This window comes from Zootermopsis nevadensis, unplaced genomic scaffold (genome assembly GCF_977971745.1).
Source record: "Zootermopsis nevadensis isolate Lab colony 2312 unplaced genomic scaffold, Znev_1.0 Znev_ptg000061l, whole genome shotgun sequence".
In the NCBI taxonomy this organism is placed as follows: Eukaryota; Metazoa; Arthropoda; class Insecta; order Blattodea; family Termopsidae; genus Zootermopsis; species Zootermopsis nevadensis.
This window is the reverse complement of record NW_028259192.1, coordinates 8,570,252-8,588,720: the sequence shown is the minus strand read 5'-3', so window position 1 is coordinate 8,588,720 and position 18,469 is coordinate 8,570,252. Positions and strand designations below refer to the sequence as shown.

At 35.9% G+C, this 18,469-nt stretch overlaps 1 protein-coding gene and 1 long non-coding RNA gene across 6 annotated transcripts in view; one reads left to right on the top strand and one right to left on the bottom strand.

The window, feature by feature from the left end:
* Fur2 (furin-like protease 2) overlaps nt 1–18,469 on the top strand; it is a 1,061,088-nt gene that overhangs the window by 618,267 nt on the left and 424,352 nt on the right. Inside the window, exon 1 of one of the 5 annotated variants that reach the window (XM_087340820.1) lies at nt 12,257–12,431. The exons of the other annotated variants lie outside the window; for them this stretch is intronic. The gene's annotated coding sequence lies outside the window, so the exon portion shown is untranslated. Of the gene's footprint in view, nt 1–12,256; nt 12,432–18,469 lie in introns of those variants that run through there. 5 annotated transcript variants of the gene reach the window in all.
* LOC147871181 (uncharacterized) lies at nt 8,645–9,298 on the bottom strand. The gene is made up of 2 exons (XR_015532665.1): nt 8,890–9,298; nt 8,645–8,763 (listed from the first exon to the last, which is right to left on the bottom strand). It is a non-coding gene; the product is annotated as an uncharacterized LOC147871181 (long non-coding RNA).

Sequence of the window (18,469 nt, the reverse complement as noted above, 5' to 3'; positions counted from 1 at the left end):
TCACATCTCGTATACATTTTAAGTCCATTGTTTATAGCGGACACGTAACAAGCAAGCAATTACAAAATTATGTATCTGTGTAAACTTTGTTTTGTTTTTTGGTTGCTTTATTTTGTACACGAACTTTAATAATACGAGGGGTGACAGAAAGTAAACCCAGTTTTCAATTACATAAATTTTATCCTGCAATTCTCCGAATAAAAGTTCTGAAATATTGACGGAAAGAAACACGGCAGTTGGATAACTGTGACTGAAGAAACACTCAAACCCATGATGTTGATGAAACGGGGCTGTACTGGAAGAAGATGCCTTGTAGGACGTACAGAGCGTGTGAAGAGAGGTATGCTCCTGGTTTTAAGGCTGCAAAAGATCGGCTTACATTACTTCTGGGTGGTAATGCATCAGGCACATTTAAGTTAAAGCCGATGTTGGTGTACCATTCAGAGAGTCCACGTGTTATGAAGGGCATTGTGAAGACTCGCCTGTTCTCTGGCGCTTTAATAAGAAGGCCCATCCCATTAACGCCGCCCCATTACGTCACTGTGAAAGACCATCAATAAGGGGGCACACAGTGGCATTACTACATACTCCAAATATACCTCTACAGGAACGAAGTACTGAGTTAGATTTTATTTTATTACTTATGTTTTATCTTTAAATATTAATTATGTATCTTAATTATTAAATAATCACAAATTCTTAATATAAAACACTTATATTAACTCTTATGGTTCAATTTTCGTAACGAAGGAACGTATCTCATTTAAATACATTATAATTCTTCCTCGATTTACGCCGCTTCAGATAACGACCTTGAGGAGATGGAACGGAACCTCGACGTAAATCGGGGCCTACCTGTAGTGATTTTTTTAGAAGTTTTTTTGCGGGTGTAGCTTTCGGTAAATTTTTCGTATGTTAAAGTAGATACGGTGATGTAGGTTACCTGCAGTCGGACGTAGGTAGGCGCAGTGGAAACAGAAATCGATGAATTGGATGAATGTGAATTATAAAACAAAACTAAAAAACTAATTTTGTGGCGGGCACTGTTAAATGATTATGAACAAACATGTTCACTTTTAGGTTTATTTTCTGATGTTTTCCTACCTGCATAGGTTATAGAGAATAGAATGTATGATGACTAACGATTAATTGAAATAATGTGGAAACAAGCCGTCGTAAGCCTAAGTACGCCATTGAAATGGTAGAATAATGAAAAATCTTAAATTGTCTGTCTCCATTGATAAGATTACTCTGCCTCTTGGAGCGTGGAACCTTAACAATCCGTATGACCTTTGTTTGGAGATAAAAACACTGACAGTTAAGCGTTATAATTATTTTGTTTGTCTTAAATTAAAGAGCATACAATGATATACCTTTCGGTACATATTTTAGAGGAACTAGTAAGTTGTAATGTGCTGTCGAATTTCCGTGTAAAATACGTACAATTCATTTAAGTATTCATACTGCATCCGTAACAATGACAAAATATTTATATAAATATTTATTTTTCCACTTCTTGTAGTCAGATAGTAATTTTAAAAATTGGTTACCAATGAAAGCTTGTCTATTATATATAATAAATAGAGTAAATTGTTATATGTAAGGATAATGCAGAGTTTATTATAAGAATAAATTTGTTATCGGATAAGAAATAACATTCTGTACTACAAGTGCTTCACCTATTGCCTAAAAATAACAATGATAATAATAATTGTTTTTTTACTCTACAATCCTACGGATTGGTCGCCACCCCATTACGGGGTTAGTCTTGCGAAGATACCACGGTGGTTTCGCCTTGCCTTCCGTGGCCAGTCTTTATCCATCAGACTGGAAGAGAAAGGACGCGGAAAAACATCCATGCCTTGAGTGGGACTCGAACCCACGGCCGCAGCAGTCAGGCGCACGAGATCCATTCCTCAGGCCGCGTGGCCACTGCGGTCGGCGTAATAATAATAACAGTAACAAAAACCATTACATCTTCGTTTCTGCAATTTGGAAGGAAAACACAGACATCTGAACATCGATCATTATCCAATCTTGTTAGTGAAACAGAACGTCTATAATTAATAGTGAAACTTTAGGGTGCATTGTGTATTTATATACATTAATTTGTAGTACAAACAGTGGTCAAATACAATATTTAACACTGGAGCAGTTAAACATTTTCCAAATCGGTAAAATTATTTGATATCAACATGATCTCCTCTGATTTCTTTTCGAAATTTTATATCAGTTGACATCCCGACGTAATGTAGACCTTCTTTATGAGCGGTCCCTGCCGTCTCTTTCGTTCATCCTCTTGAAGACGTTGATTGCCACTGACCTGTCCCCAAATTAACTGGCAGTGAATTGATCGATGGTACCGCTTCGCATCGGCATCCTGGGAGGGGTCGGTCTCGTTCACTTTCATTATCGACATGTCAGAACTCGTGATATCGACAACTTATTTGTGACGTCGGTAAGCAAGCCGATACAAGCCATTAGTTATTTGTAGCTATTTTATTTTATAAGGAGATAAACGTCGGCTTGTTGCAGAGCGTTTGTGGGACACACAGAAGATTTGAACACTATGAAGGCAAATCCCATGTTTATTTACATGGTATAATATTGATAACAACTTCTCAGGAAAATATATTGAACTAAGTTAGATGAAATCCATGGGCAATTTAAGGAATATCAAAAACATAAGGAAATTTTTGAGTAGACAAAGTCATCTTCTGTTGTTAGGTGAGTTAAATTTAGACAGTTAAGATTACTATTTTAACATGTAGCTCGTATAAGTACAACAAATGCATACAGAATTTTCGTTAGGAAGCATTTGGAAAACACCCACTTAAAATAAGGAGTTTTCGGAAGGATAGCGTTAAGTTGGATCTTTTGGAAATGAACTCTGAAGGCGTTAGTTGGATGAAAATATTCCTGAGTCGTTCATTGGCAGGCTATCATCGTGACGAGCCTTTAAATTTCAGTGGTACAGAGATAGATGCTTAGTTCATTCTAACATACAAAACCAGTGTTTTATCAGCCAATTGGGGAACTGACGAGGAACACCGCGAATACGTCGAAGTGTGGGACGATGAGGATTCAAAGCAGTGTTACACGACGCAGCTTGTTGCACTGCACAAGGAATTAACAAGCATTTCAATAAACAAAGTAAAGCTTAACAAAAAAACAGAGACGAGCAGAACTGTATAAAGTTTGTTTTCAGCGGCATGGCTGTAGTAACAGCAATACATTCAAATTAACTTGTAATCCCATGTGATTTATCTGTACGGGCGTCAGTGGTAGTGGCCGCTGCTGGGGTGATGAGTTGGCTAAGGGGGGAACGCAAACAGAACGCCGACGGAATTTATCATCATCTGTACCTGCGCGCGCATTTCACGGCACTGAATTTTTGTTTGTTTTTGTGTGTGTGTGTTGTCCAGAAAGACGTAAAACGAGGAGGTGGAGGTAGTAGGATGCATGGACTAATAACATACAGGAACATTTCTGTGATAATTTTCCTACATCAGTAAATCTCTTACGGTAATGATTCTCAGATAAGCTACGGCGTGTAGTTTACACACATTGTAGATTGCAAAGTCCCACTGTTAATTTATCCAAAAAGGAAGTGTTAAAGTTGGAAGCTTCGTATAGCTGTATCCAGCACGTAGTTGACAGTGATCTCACTCTACACGTGGAGTTGTATTCTTGTAATGTTTGCTTTGTGCACATTTTTATACTGGACCTTTGTAGGTTGTGGATTGTCGCACGGATTTGCAGTATAAAATACCCGTTTATGTAACTATGCCTATTTTAATGTTTTATTCGAGCACTATTTTATGAGCTAACTTATCTTATTTCTTATCTTGTTTCATCACAGTTTTTATGTATATCATTGCTTGTAGATTTGTACAATTATTAACATTACGGAGCCGGCCGCAGTAGCCACGCGGTCTGAGACATGATCCTCATGCGCCTGACTGCTGCGACCGTGGGTTCGAGTCCCACTCAAGGCATTGATGTTTGTTCGCTACCAACCCGCACTGGTCGTCGTGGTAGTGTATGGCTAAAATCCCCAAATGGGAGACCTATGTCCAATAGTGGACATTGAGAGGTTGAAGGGAAAAAAAACATTACGGAGGATGAGGAGGACCTAGGCTCAGTCACATCGTGATCGTGTTTTTGTCTAACCGTCCAACTAAATATGAAATTCGTAGCGTTAAGTATGTCTCCTTCAGTTATGTAATTTCATGTGAAATTTAACACGTAGGACATACATAACCCATTGGCAGTACACCTAGCCTGTATTTGACAATAGCTAATTCTGTTGTCGGCCGGTTAATTGAATATCCGTGTGCTGAGATTTTATTGTTTCTTCACAGTTTCGTCGGTAGATACATGAACCAGTGTTGCTGTAATCTCAGTATTGTTCTGGGCTGTGGCATGATGTAGACTTGTAGTTCATATTCCGTAGTTTAGAAGTTTATATTGCGTTACCAAATAACCCACAAGTCATTGTAGGTGGATTCTTTTTAGATTTATGATTAGTTATAGATAATCGATGAACGTAAAATAATGTGTGCCTGCACAAAGGGTATATTATCTGCAGTTATATGATATGTCTAATTTGCGTATCTAGTATAATTGATATCAACAGTACGCCAGTAGCTCCTCAGTTTCCATGTTGTAGATGCGCTGTATTGGAAAGGCTTTATGCTCAATAACACACGCAGAACCGAATCTTACTGCAGTGGTAACGAAAGAGTTAAGTCTTCGGAGTCGCGGTGTGAGTGACGGAAGGGCCGTTGGCAGGACTGTTGACATTTCCTGTGCTTTTTAATTACAGCTGCTTGTGTAAATACAATAGAATTAAACTTTCTACTGACGTGTGTAAGATACGAAAACATTTTTCAACTCGTAATTCTTTATATAAAAGGAACAATCACACAACACACATACAAGTATAAGGTATTTATTATTTTATGTCTCGAGAAAGTTATTAAACTCACTTGAAGCACAAGAAGAATGCATAATTTACACTGTAAACCTTTGCACAAAAGTACTTTTTTGCGCCCACTATTGATAATTCGTTACGTAGTGAACTAACAGTGTATGATTAATTACGACAGTTCTTAATTGATAATGTGGAAAGTTGATTAGAAGAAATGACCAAAGACCGTGCCCAAAACTACAAAAAAGACGTGAAGGAAATAATTAAAAAATCAAAATCATTATCTCCAAGCCTAATCGGTATAGATACATTTATGTGAGTCTTCTGGCCCCAAAATTGAACGTTTTGATAGAATTTTATAATGAGACAGTACCCACAACGCCAATAGTTAATTATTAATGTGCAACTACCTACAAAATCACAAAGTTTATTTCCAAATTCTTTACAAGCAGAAGGTATTAAGAAGTTTGTATCCCAATCTACGTACAGAATAATGACCTTAGACATCACCAGTTTATACACTAACAATCCGTATGTCCAAAATCTTGATACATTTCAGATTATATTCAGAATTCGACACAGCGAGATAAGGAACTGCAAAGGCATGTGCACCATCTTGTAAACGTCAGTTACAAAATAAATTTATTTAAATGTTAATGATGTATGACAACAAATAGATAGCATGCCATGGGTTCGCCTGTGCTTAGTATCCTAGACGAAATTCTCCTACCGGAAACAGAGAACAAGTACTGTCTCAATATAATATGGTACAGACGTGTAGTGTATGTTACTAGGTACGTGGATGATATTCTAATAATATTTGATGCCTCCAACACTACATCAGAACCAATTTTGGTTGACAGCTGTGCTATGCATTAAAAATTAAAATAGAAGATGGATCTAAATACCTATATGTGGAAAGACGAATGAATTTACATAATATATCTACAGAAAACCCGCGTACACTGAATCTTCTAATCACCCGACCAATTATAATCTGGAAGTATATAATTATTTATTAGATAGAGCACACAAAACGCCTGTTATTTCAAGGAGAATCGGGATAAAGAGATGGTACAGATAAATACGATAGCAAAAGAAAATGGTGACTTCATCATTGACGTTAAGAGGTTTACGAGAAGCAAAAGAGTGTTTTACCCGTTAGTACTCTCCCAATCGAAACTAAATTATGCAGACATTATCATAATATCATTCCCCTGATGATGGATGCTACGATGGTCTCCGAAATGTTAGGGTTTTGTCTGCAAATGGCAAGGTTAGTTGCTAGTGAAGATTGCATTACCGTATTCTTTAAATAACATACATTTGTTCTTATGCTTTGCTGTAAATATGCAATTATCATTATTTAACACTGTCCGTTAGCACTGACGTTTGTATTCTATCAACTGTCAGACGTGAGTTGCATGAGAAAATAGAAGTAGATGGTCATATCGGATACTGAGTATCATGCAATCGATGCAACTTTTTATTTGCCTGGCTTCTATTAAGAGGTAATCGACAAAAGTGCAGTTCCTAAATAACTGTGCTTTAGAAAACCAACATATTATAGCGTTGCCAATTGCTTTGGAAGAAGTTGAAGTATACTAAATTACAGATATGAATAACTTTGTAAAATACGTTAGATTTACGAAAGCTTGTGCTTCTCAATTTGCGTGTAGGGTGACAAATCATTGCACACGGTTCAAATATCATCTGCAATGCGATTTGCTTCATGGGAGGTGGAGGGGATAAAGGAAGTAATTATGATAGGTAACAGACCAGTGATGAAGGCAGGAATGTTAATCGATAGACTATGAAACTGGCCCATTTCAAATTCTCTCGTCTGTATCCTGTGCGTTTATCGCCCGTGGTTTTGCCGTTCCCGCAGCTTTGCAGTGCCTAGGTATTTCGTGTTCCGTTGTTCTGAACTCAGGGGTATGACAGTACCGTTGTAAGGCTCATAGCTTAATGCTCGACCTGAGACAGGCAGTAGGCTGCATTCTGTAAATTAAGAAGAGACATCACAAAATTCAGCTCTCTGTTCTTCGAGAAACTTTCTGCGTTGAATGATTGTATCGATATAGGCGTAGGCTGTGTTAAAGTTAAATTAAAATTGCTCCCTAACTACAGCTAAGTTCAGGTCCATGTATCGTCACCAGACTTCACGTTTAATTCATTATAGACTGTGAAGGCAGCTAATAAATCGTTTGAAAATGTAACAAGGATTATATATTCGGGAACATTATAAACGAATTAAAGTTGCATTCACTAGGACGTTATGAGCTCAGTCAGTTTAGTGACTAGCTACAGGCGGAGGATTTTTCCTCTAGCCTCTGCATCCAGGTCGGCTGTGGGGCCCACGCAGCCTCCTATCCAATGGGTACCGGGGTCCTTTCCCGGGGTAACTCGCGCCCTGGGCGTGATACTGAGCACTCACCCCAATCTAGTGTCTAGGTTAAGAATCAATAGGAGCTATACTCTTTCCCCGAAGCGACCTACATGGCGTGTAGCGGGACCGCTTTGCTTTACGTTTTCGATAGGAAGTTAGTAGCAGACTAAAAGCGGGAATTATCTGCTACCACGCATTTCAGAATAGTTTGCTGTCTAAAAACGTAAAAAGTAAAATATACAAACCTTGATTTTGCCTTTTGTTTTGTTGGAGTGTGAAACTGGATCTCCCACATTAAAGGAATAACATAGATTGTCGATGTCTGAGCCAAAGGTGCTCAGGAGAATATTTGCCCTTATCAGAAGGAGAAAGTGCGTAATGAAGCGCTCCTAATTTGCACTTTCCAGCAGGCAGATCAAATCAAGGAACTTGAGATGCGCTGGGCATTGGGAGATAAAAGTGCATACGAAATTTGAATCAACAAAACTAAAGGGAATAGACCATTCGGGAGGCTTGGGCATATAAAAAGGTGTGAATTAGTGTACTGTGTTCGAGTGGTTCTGATAGAATTAGTGACGGCGTCTTGTGAACACAGTAACAAACTTTGATTCCAATCGAAGACATGAATATTTTGACCATCTGAACGACAAGACCTTTCCGTGATGGACATATGATACGTATTGTACAAAGCCGTTATTGTATAAAACACGGCCTTGACTTTTTAATGCACAATAGTAACAGTATACCACGAGCTGAACATTAAATAATTCCGCATATTTACTACGTAGTAAATTATCAGTTGTGTTTTATTATAAAACTACATTAATCACTTGATCTTTGTAATGAACAAACGTTTTGCCTTTGTTGAGGTAGAAACTTGTTTCAAAATGTTTATAAATCAGCTTCTTGATTCAAAAGGCCAATAGTCTGCCACAGTTCTTCACGCACTGAGTGTGCGCTATTTATTGCTTTGTTTTTGTTCAGGCGGAATAAACAATGATTATTTTCTCAAATAAGGCTTCCTTAAATTGATTATGTTGAAACTCAGAAAATCTGTGCTTTCAGTAGTGAGATATTAAACTCCTTGGTAACTTTATCGAATAAGGAACTAAGGTGTAGATCTACTCATTTTATTCTAATATTTTAATATTTTCCGTCAAATCACAATTTTAATAACATAATAAAATATAAAATATTTAAAATATCATTTCACGTTCCGCATCGAATGATCGATTTACAAATTGGAACGTCTCTTACGACATGTTTCGGTTATATTTAACCGTCCTCAGGTATAAATTAGATTGGTAAATTTAAAACTCGAATTACAATCATTTACAATGTTATGCAGTTTATTGAAATGTTCTTATCAGATTACTCTTATATATTAGAACGAAGGTATTGTTTTTTATATGGCGTGGTTCATCTGATGTTCAATATTAGTCTGTAAAGCAATGATTTAAATAAAACATTAATAAATATGGAGTAATATAGAAAACAAAATGATGGAAGTAAATAAATAGTAGCATGTATAAGTAAAATAAAATAAAATTAATTTAATAAAACATACCGGTGATGAGTTGATAGAGACATGACGTGTCTGGCGGAAGACATCTAGAAGTATTACTGTGTCGGGTCGAGGTTTAATACTGAATTGCGGTTGCTCGTGGAGTGCGTAGGTGAAAGGAGGTTGTTATGGTTGGGGTCAAGGATCTGGAGGGCATTGAAGATGGGGTTATTAAGAAAAATATTGTCGTTTAGGGAAAGATTTTGTTTATATGTTTGTTGTATGTAATATTTCTCTATTGTATCTCTATGTCTTTTGTTACGTACTATTTTTAGAATGTCCATAGTTTGTGTAATTGTATTGTATGAGTGTCCTGTGTTTAGAATATGCTTTGCGTATGCAGAATTTTCTTTATTGTGTTTTATAGCAGCTATATGTTCTTTATATCTTTGTGTAAAGGTGCGTCCAGTTTGTCCTATATAAGTTAATTGGCAATCTTTACATTTTAATCTGTATATACCTGGAAGGTTATATTGATTATTAATATCTATTGATGGTTTTTGTTTGAAGATGTTTTTTATTGTATTGTTTGTTTTGAAAGCAATTTTTATTTTGTTTTCTTTGAATATTTTTGTTATGAATTTGGTTTCTTTTCCAATGTATGTAAATGTGGCCCATTTATTTTGTATGTTTTCATTTTCGTTAGATTTTGTTGTTTTTTTAGGTTTTAAATCGTAGTTATTATATCCGTTTTCTCTAAGGATTTGTTGTATTATGTTTAATTCAATTTGCTTGTTTATTGTAGATATTGGATATAGGTTTCTTCTGTTTATTAGGTAGTTAATGGACATTTGTTTGTGTTCAATGGGGTGGCAAGATGAAGCATGAATTATAGTACTTGTGTTTGTAGGTTTTCTGTAAATTTTGAATTCAAAGTTTTTAATTTTTCTTATAATGGTTAAATCTAAGTAGTTTAGTGTATTATTGTGTTCTAGTTCTAATGTAAATTGGTTGTTTTGATTTATGTTGTTGAATTCGTTAAGTACTTGTAGAATATGTGTCTTTTTCGTATTATAAATTATTAGTATATCATCTACATATCTGCTATAATATTGAATATGATTTTTATTTAATATATTCGTTATGTAATTGTGTTCGAGATACTGGAGAAATATTTCAGATAATATGCTTGAGGTGGGAGCACCCATAGGTAGACCTGTATTTTGTTGCCAATATTTGTTATTAAATTGAAAGTAATTTTGATTAATAATGGTATTTGTTATTGTTATAATTTCGTTTATTATTTGTATATTAATATTATGTTTGTTTAGAATATTATGTATGATATCTTGTAATATATTTGTAGGGATATTAGTATACATATTTGTGATATCGAATGAACACATATGTAGGTTTTTATTAAGATTAAGTTCATTAACTTCATTTATTAAATTTATGGAATTTGTTATATTAAATGTGTTTGGTAAGAGAGAGTGGCTATTTTTGATGAAATTTTGTAAGCTGGGGCTGATGTCCAATTTATTAATGGTCTGATGGAGTAGGGATTTTTGTGTAGTTTAAGGAGTCCTGTAATTGTGGGTGAAGTTGCACTGTAATTATAGTATTGGGTTTTAGGAGGATTAAAAATGTTATTACATTTTTGGGTTATTTTCTGGATTTCATTCTGATATTTTGATGTAGGGTTCTGTATTAAATTTGTAAGTGAATTTTTGTTGATAAATTGTGTAATGTATTGTTGGTATTGTTCTATGGACAGTATAATAATAGTTTTTCTTTGTCTCCTTGTGTGATTGTTAGTTCGTTTTGTTGTAGTTTTTGTTTTATGTTTTTTATTGTTTTCCATTCATTTATATGTATTTTGTTAAACTGTGTATTGGTTTTATTTTGTTTTATTAAGTGTTCAATATTATTCGCTATTAGGTGGCGTATGTGATCTTGTTTATGTACGGGAATTAAGTTTACAGCAGTTTCGGCTTCTAATGCTAGGTTTTCAATCCATGTTTTATGTTTTTGGTGTAAATTGTATTTTAGTCCTTTGTTCAGTAAATTATATTCATTTTGTGTAAATTGGTTATCTGTAAGATTTTAATAAATTGGACATCAGCCCCAGCTTACAAAATTTCATCAAAAATAGCCACTCTCTTAAAAGACTATTGCAATTTACCAAACACATTTAATATAACAAATTCCATAAATATAATAATTGAACTTAATGAACTTAATCTTAATAAAAACCTACATATGTGTTTATTCGATATCACAAATATGTATACTAATATCCCTACAAATATATTACAAGATATCATACATAATATTCTAAACAAACATAATATTAATATACAAATAATAAACGAAATTATAACAATAACAAATACCATTATTAATCAAAATTACTTTCAATTTAATAACAAATATTGGCAACAAAATACAGGTCTACCTATGGGTGCTCCCACCTCAAGCATATTATCTGAAATATTTCTCCAGTATCTCGAACACAATTACATAACGAATATATTAAATAAAAATCATATTCAATATTATAGCAGATATGTAGATGATATACTAATAATTTATAATACGAAAAAGATACATATTCTACAAGTACTTAACGAATTCAACAACATAAATCAAAACATCCAATTTACATTAGAACTAGAACACAATAATACACTAAACTACTTAGATTTAACCATTATAAGAAAAATTAAAAACTTTGAATTCAAAATTTACAGAAAACCTACAAACACAAGTACTATAATTCATGCTTCATCTTGCCACCCCATTGAACACAAACAAATGTCCATTAACTACCTAATAAACAGAAGAAACCTATATCCAATATCTACAATAAACAAGCAAATTGAATTAAACATAATACAACAAATCCTTAGAGAAAACGGATATAATAACTACGATTTAAAACCTAAAAAAACAACAAAATCTAACGAAAATGAAAACATACAAAATAAATGGGCCACATTTACATACATTGGAAAAGAAACCAAATTCATAACAAAAATATTCAAAGAAAACAAAATAAAAATTGCTTTCAAAACAAACAATACAATAAAAAACATCTTCAAACAAAAACCATCAATAGATATTAATAATCAATATAACCTTCCAGGTATATACAGATTAAAATGTAAAGATTGCCAATTAACTTATATAGGACAAACTGGACGCACCTTTACACAAAGATATAAAGAACATATAGCTGCTATAAAACACAATAAAGAAAATTCTGCATACGCAAAGCATATTCTAAACACAGGACACTCATACAATACAATTACACAAACTATGGACATTCTAAAAATAGTACGTAACAAAAGACATAGAGATACAATAGAGAAATATTACATACAACAAACATATAAACAAAATCTTTCCCTAAACGACAATATTTTTCTTAATAACCCCATCTTCAATGCCCTCCAGATCCTTGACCCCAACCATAACAACCTCCTTTCACCTACGCACTCCACGAGCAACCGCAATTCAGTATTAAACCTCGACCCGACACAGTAATACTTCTAGATGTCTTCCGCCAGACACGTCATGTCTCTATCAACTCATCACCGGTATGTTTTATTAAATTAATTTTATTTTATTTTACTTATACATGCTACTATTTATTTACTTCCATCATTTTGTTTTCTATATTACTCCATATTTATTAATGTTTTATTTAAATCATTGCTTTACAGACTAATATTGAACATCAGATGAACCACGCCATATAAAAAACAATACCTTCGTTCTAATATATAAGAGTAATCTGATAAGAACATTTCAATAAACTGCATAACATTGTAAATGATTGTAATTCGAGTTTTAAATTTACCAATCTAATTTATACCTGAGGACGGTTAAATATAACCGAAACATGTCGTAAGAGACGTTCCAATTTGTAAATCGATCATTCGATGCGGAACGTGAAATGATATTTTAAATATTTTATATTTTATTATGTTATTAAAATTGTGATTTGACGGAAAATATTAAAATATTAACCTAATTCACAATATGACGCAAATATACTACCTCATTTTATTCTGTGCTTCTGCGGGTTGGTATTAGAATTCCGTAATGCCGCTATATTATTCGTCTCTACAGTGTTTGGATTAAGTGCGATAACTTTTCCTCAGCGTCATTATACACATATCCTACTAAAGAACTACCTGATTTATTATCGCTTTGAACAACACCAACTTAACCCATCTGTCTTGGTGTTATATCAGAAACAGATCCACCCCCGTGTAGTAATCGACTCTCTTAACTTCTTCTGTGCCAGTCAAGTCAAGGTCACGCTTGTAGCTAGACCGCTGCTCACATCAGTTGCGTGAAAGGTGTCCAGGTGCGAACGTTGTGAATTCAGGAGCACAAATTGTGTTAATTTCGATCTTTACTTCGTATCTAAATCGTTTGATATTTTTCTCGACATTTAGTAATGCGTGTGCTGACAAGAAAGTGCCGAGTAAGACAACAGTAAACCATCAACCTAGAACATTTCGGTGGATGCTTCTTTTGGAGAAGGTGGTAGACATTCAGCATCTGCTGCAAAGTTTTCTGTGAGTTCTTCCTGACAAATAGAAACTAGAAGAGTTTGCTTGTGTTATTATCGTATTGATGTCTCCAAATCTTGGAAATACTAGACGTAATGTTGCAGGTGGGAGAGGGGGGGGCGAGGATTTTAAATGGAACACTCTGTGTGTGCCCCTCTTTCGGTTTCCTAATCTTTGATTCCACATCATCACTTTGCAAATCACGTATTTCATTCAGAGTGAGTCTAATACCTTCTCTGTCCCTCATTCCGTTGTAATTCGATATATTTCTCAGAGTGAACAGTGTTAGCTATATCACTATCCGTTTGTGTCTTTATTATCTGCTTTGTATTCAGTTCTACGTGCCATTCACTCTAACCTACGTTTAATGCCTTAGGCTTCTTTTACATTGTCTAGATCAGATTTGAAAGTGATGATTGAAGAACTTATAACGAAGTCTTCTGTTTACGATCCCATGTTCCCCTGTTCTTTAGATTCCTTTTTTCTTTCTGTCTTCGTCATTTATTGCCATTTGCTGTCCGCGTTCTTCAGACCATAGTGTGCAGCGACAAGTTTCATTTTCCTGAATGGATAGTGATTCTTGCCATAGAATGAACTGTCGTTCGCGTTGTTTTTGTTGTTGATTGGAATGTCCAGAGTGTCGTTATTTAGTCCTACTTTCTATACATTATTCATTCGAAAATTTTATTTGGCACGCATTGCTGAGTAATGTTAATCGGTACCCAATTTGTTGGTCTTTTCAGGCATATATTTGTTGAAGGTTTCTGTCTTCTGAGTTGTTGCGCTGTGTAGTCTGGTCGATGTTTAACAACGTTTCAGAGGTCATACTGCCTCCGTCATCAGGGCGATGAATAAGCCAAACATGGGCCTCTGAAACGTTGGTTAACATCTACCCTACTACACGGAGCAACAACCCAGAAGACAGAAATCTTCATACTCACCGCCGTGAAAACCTCAAATCTTACATATATGTGTTACCTCTTGTTTCTCTTTTTTACTTCTTCTGCTGACTGCTTTCCACGATTAATATCTGGTCCTTTCAGTTTTATTAATTTTCAGTTTTTTTATCAATTATGAAAACCTTTCTTTGCCCTGGAGTGTTTTTGTCTGTTCCATAATAACTTCAATATGTTCATCTCCTGTTTCAACCCCCACGTGGTCTCTTCCGAATTTCAATTTACTTTTCTTTTCTCTTCTATAATTATTCGTATGTGTACGAGGGTCGCTCATTAAGTAATGCCCCACATTTTTTTTCTCAGCCAATAATGAAGATAGAAAAGTGTACTTTTACATGCTTGAGATTTGATGTTTCCCGCGTTCGTGTACGGAGTTTCAAATGATTCCAACCGATAGCGGAGCTGTAGTGAACTGTTAAAATGGCGTCTGTGAACGACTCTCGTTACAAGCAACGAGCTGTAATTGAATTCCTTGTTGCTGAAAAAGAAACTGTGGTGAACATTCATAAACGTTTGTGTGCTGTGTATGGAAGCTGTGCAGTCGATAGGAGCACCGTTGGTCGCTGGGCTAAGAGAGTTAAAGCTTCAGGAAGTGAAGAAACCGAGCTCCGTGATCTGCCGCGCTCTGGGCGTCCTGCCACAGCCACCACTCCAGACATGTTGAACCGCGCGGATGCCATTATTCGTGAGGATCGGCGCATCACAACTCGACAATTGGCCCAACAGCTTTCAGTCAGCAATGGAAGTGTGATTGCAATTATCCAGGCTCTCGCATATTCGAAGGTGTGCGCAAGATGGGTTCCACGAAGTCTCACAGCAGACCACAGGATTCAAAGGAAAACGATTTCTTCTGAATTGTTGGAGCGTTTTGATGCTGAGGGAGAGGTCTTTCTGTCCCGGATCATTACAGGTGACGAAACCTGGATACACCACTTTGAGCCAGAGACAAAAAGGCAGTCAATGGAGTGGCATCATCCTCAAATCACCGAGAAAGAAGAAATTCAAGACAACTCCCTCCGCCGGAAAAGTCATGATGACTGTCTTTTGGGACAGTGATGGGGTCATTCTTGTGGATGTGATGCCAAGAGGTGCGACCATCAATTCAGACGCGTACATCAGGACCCTGAAAACCCTCAAGAAGCGTTTTCGACGAGTTCGGCCTCACAAGCATCCAGCAGAAATTTTGCTCCTGCACGACAATGCACGCCCTCACACAAGTCTGAGAACCCGGGAAGAAATCACCAAATTGGGTTGGACGGTGCTACCCCATCCACCCTACAGTCCAGATCTGGCACCCTCCGACTTCCATCTCTTTGGGCCACTTAAAGATGCTATCCGCGGAACAAGATTTGAAGATGACGAGAGCGTGATTCAAGCAGTGAGGACATGGCTACGTGCACAGGACAAGAGCTGGTACCGGCAAGGCATGCATGCACTTGTTCCACGCTGGCGTAAAACCGTACAAGTTGATGGGGACTATGTGGAAAAATAGTATGTGTAAAGGAAACATTGATTTATATTGTCACTAAATTTGAGCCATCTTGAATAAATATGTTCTGAGGAAAAAAATGTGGGGCATTACTTAATGAGCGACCCTCGTATCATCCCTTTCAACCTTTTTACGTTGCCTTCTCAGTTGGCGTACCGTTAATCATTATCGGAAAGTCATTTATTATGTTCCCACACTTTCCCATAATGATTATCATCTCTTCAACGGGTTTTCTATTGGTCTTTCGTGTATGCCCCACGTATTTTATCTACTGGAGATTGGTGTGGCCGCTGTTGTGAACACGTTTGTGAACCTTTGGGTTCCATGAGAGGCGGGGGATTTGTGACCTTAAAACTTGTTTTAGGGTTTTGGTATAAATGGTATGTTCTTCTAAGACTTGATTAAAAGTCCAACATTCTGTTTAATTTTCTATACGAAGTAGATTTATTTCATTGTATACAAATTTAGCGGGAAGCAAACGTTAAGGGACATATTGTTACTTTATTGTTAGAACCCATTCAAGTAGAAGCAAAGTATTGCTGGGAAATTAATTATTTATCATCATTTTTCTGTCCTATCAGGACCATCATCAGAGATAAATTGTGCGATTCGACGTAACATGTCATGGTAAAGGTAAAGCTAGCAAACAACGTAATTTAAAATACAAAGTGACAAATGGACGACATAGCATTTTAAACCACTAAAATTACAGGAAACTGATGTAAACTTAATTAATATTTAACACTATTAGATGCATAAAATATTTATGACCTTGAATGATCTTGCCTTGCTTTAAACGTATACTCTGGCCTTCTAGGGATGCATGAGACAGCTGCTGCTAACCATTTTAGTTTACTTCAGACATATTCTTTACGCACTGCCATACGTCGAAAGTTGCTTTGTATTTGCAAAGATAAACCAGGTTCATGCAGTGCTGGAGTCTAATATTAATACAATTTATAAGATGATTGAAGAGTTTAATTACTTTTTTACTGTATATACTTACAAATAAGTTATGGAGAAACGTTTGTTTCATTTGTTAACTCTATTTCAAATTGCTGTATTGGCAGTCGGAATTTGCATGCTTTGTCCTGTTGGTTACTCAGTATGCGCAGTCTCTACTTTGATTTTATGTATATTCTTGTAATACGAACATTATGGTGGTAGATGTCATTGTACATTCATAGTTTTACATTTCCTAGCATATAATAATACTCTTGGTTGGCGCGCTGACTTCTGAGGCGGAGTGGAATTAGTGCCGTGTTGTGTAGAGTTCTGATTTCTTTTGAACTTAAAACAACTTTAAGATCCTTTCTTTCTTGAGGACTTTGGCTGTCGTCTGCTTTAAACAATCTTCTAAGAACTTAAAATCTTAAAGAATTAATGCGTTTCCAAGAATAGTCTTCAGAGAAGCAAGACTGCAAAAGTATAATCCGTATCGCAATGACAGAAAAAAAACAATGAAAGATAAATAAGAATTATAACAACGATGGTGACGACGATCAGGGAACGCCCTGATGATGGAAGCAGCAAGGGCCTCAGAATAGCTGGTAAACCTCTACAAGACTGCATGACGCTACAACTCAGTCATCTTCGTGCTCACCGCAATGTGAAACTCAAGTCCCACTCTGTTCCTACTTTTGTGTATAAATACAGGCCTGCTGTTCTATTAGAAAATACGTATTTATAAGCCTGTCTGATTTCGTTCTTACACTAAGGGCATTATTGTCCTCTGCCATGGCGATTTGCACCCTCTGATATCTGTGGATTCTTTGTGTTTCTTTCTCGTCTTGTTAACTACTAAAGAGTCTGCACTGCCTCTGTCTAGCAGACTTGTTTCCTTTTCTGTAGGCAGAAAAAGATTCCCTCTCTCACGGCTTCGTAAACCTTTTAATATCATCATGCAGACCATGTGCATTGCCAACATTAAGATAAGATGCTCCAAGATACTTATCTGGTGACGTAATTTCTCTTTGCGAGAGGAAAGTCGAAGTTAACCTTTTTCTTCACTGAATTATATGCGTAGGACGTTATGGGGCCATTCATTTATTGATGCATGCGCCTTCCTATCGAGAAACGCCTTTCAGAAATAACCTTAACGTTCAAATATTAAACAACCTTCATTGTAGGTTGTAGGTCAGTTGATGTATGGATTGATTTTGTACTCTAATGGTACACACTAGTTTTAAAATGTTATATGGACGTTGGTCGAATATTTATTAAAATAATGTCAGTGAATGTGATGTAACAGGTGTAACCGGGCAGATTAAAATAAATATATAGACCTACTAATATTTGCATACAGGAACGGAGGAACACGGTCCCCGAAAAATTTCGTTGTTTTTTTCCGACCGTAGGCTAGTTAAAATCTTATTAATAATAGGCGTACTGATTTTTATTCAGCGTTGATTTTCATAGGCATTTATGGAAGAATTTTTGCATTTGGTATAATATAAAACCGGCAAAATATTTACATTGATTTACGTAAATTGAGTACCTTTGTATTGACCATACCTACAACTGAGTTACTGATGAAGTCTTTTTGGGCCCATTGCAGACAACGTTTCATGTCTTAACACTTCTAAAACGCTAATGAAAAGTAGGACCTT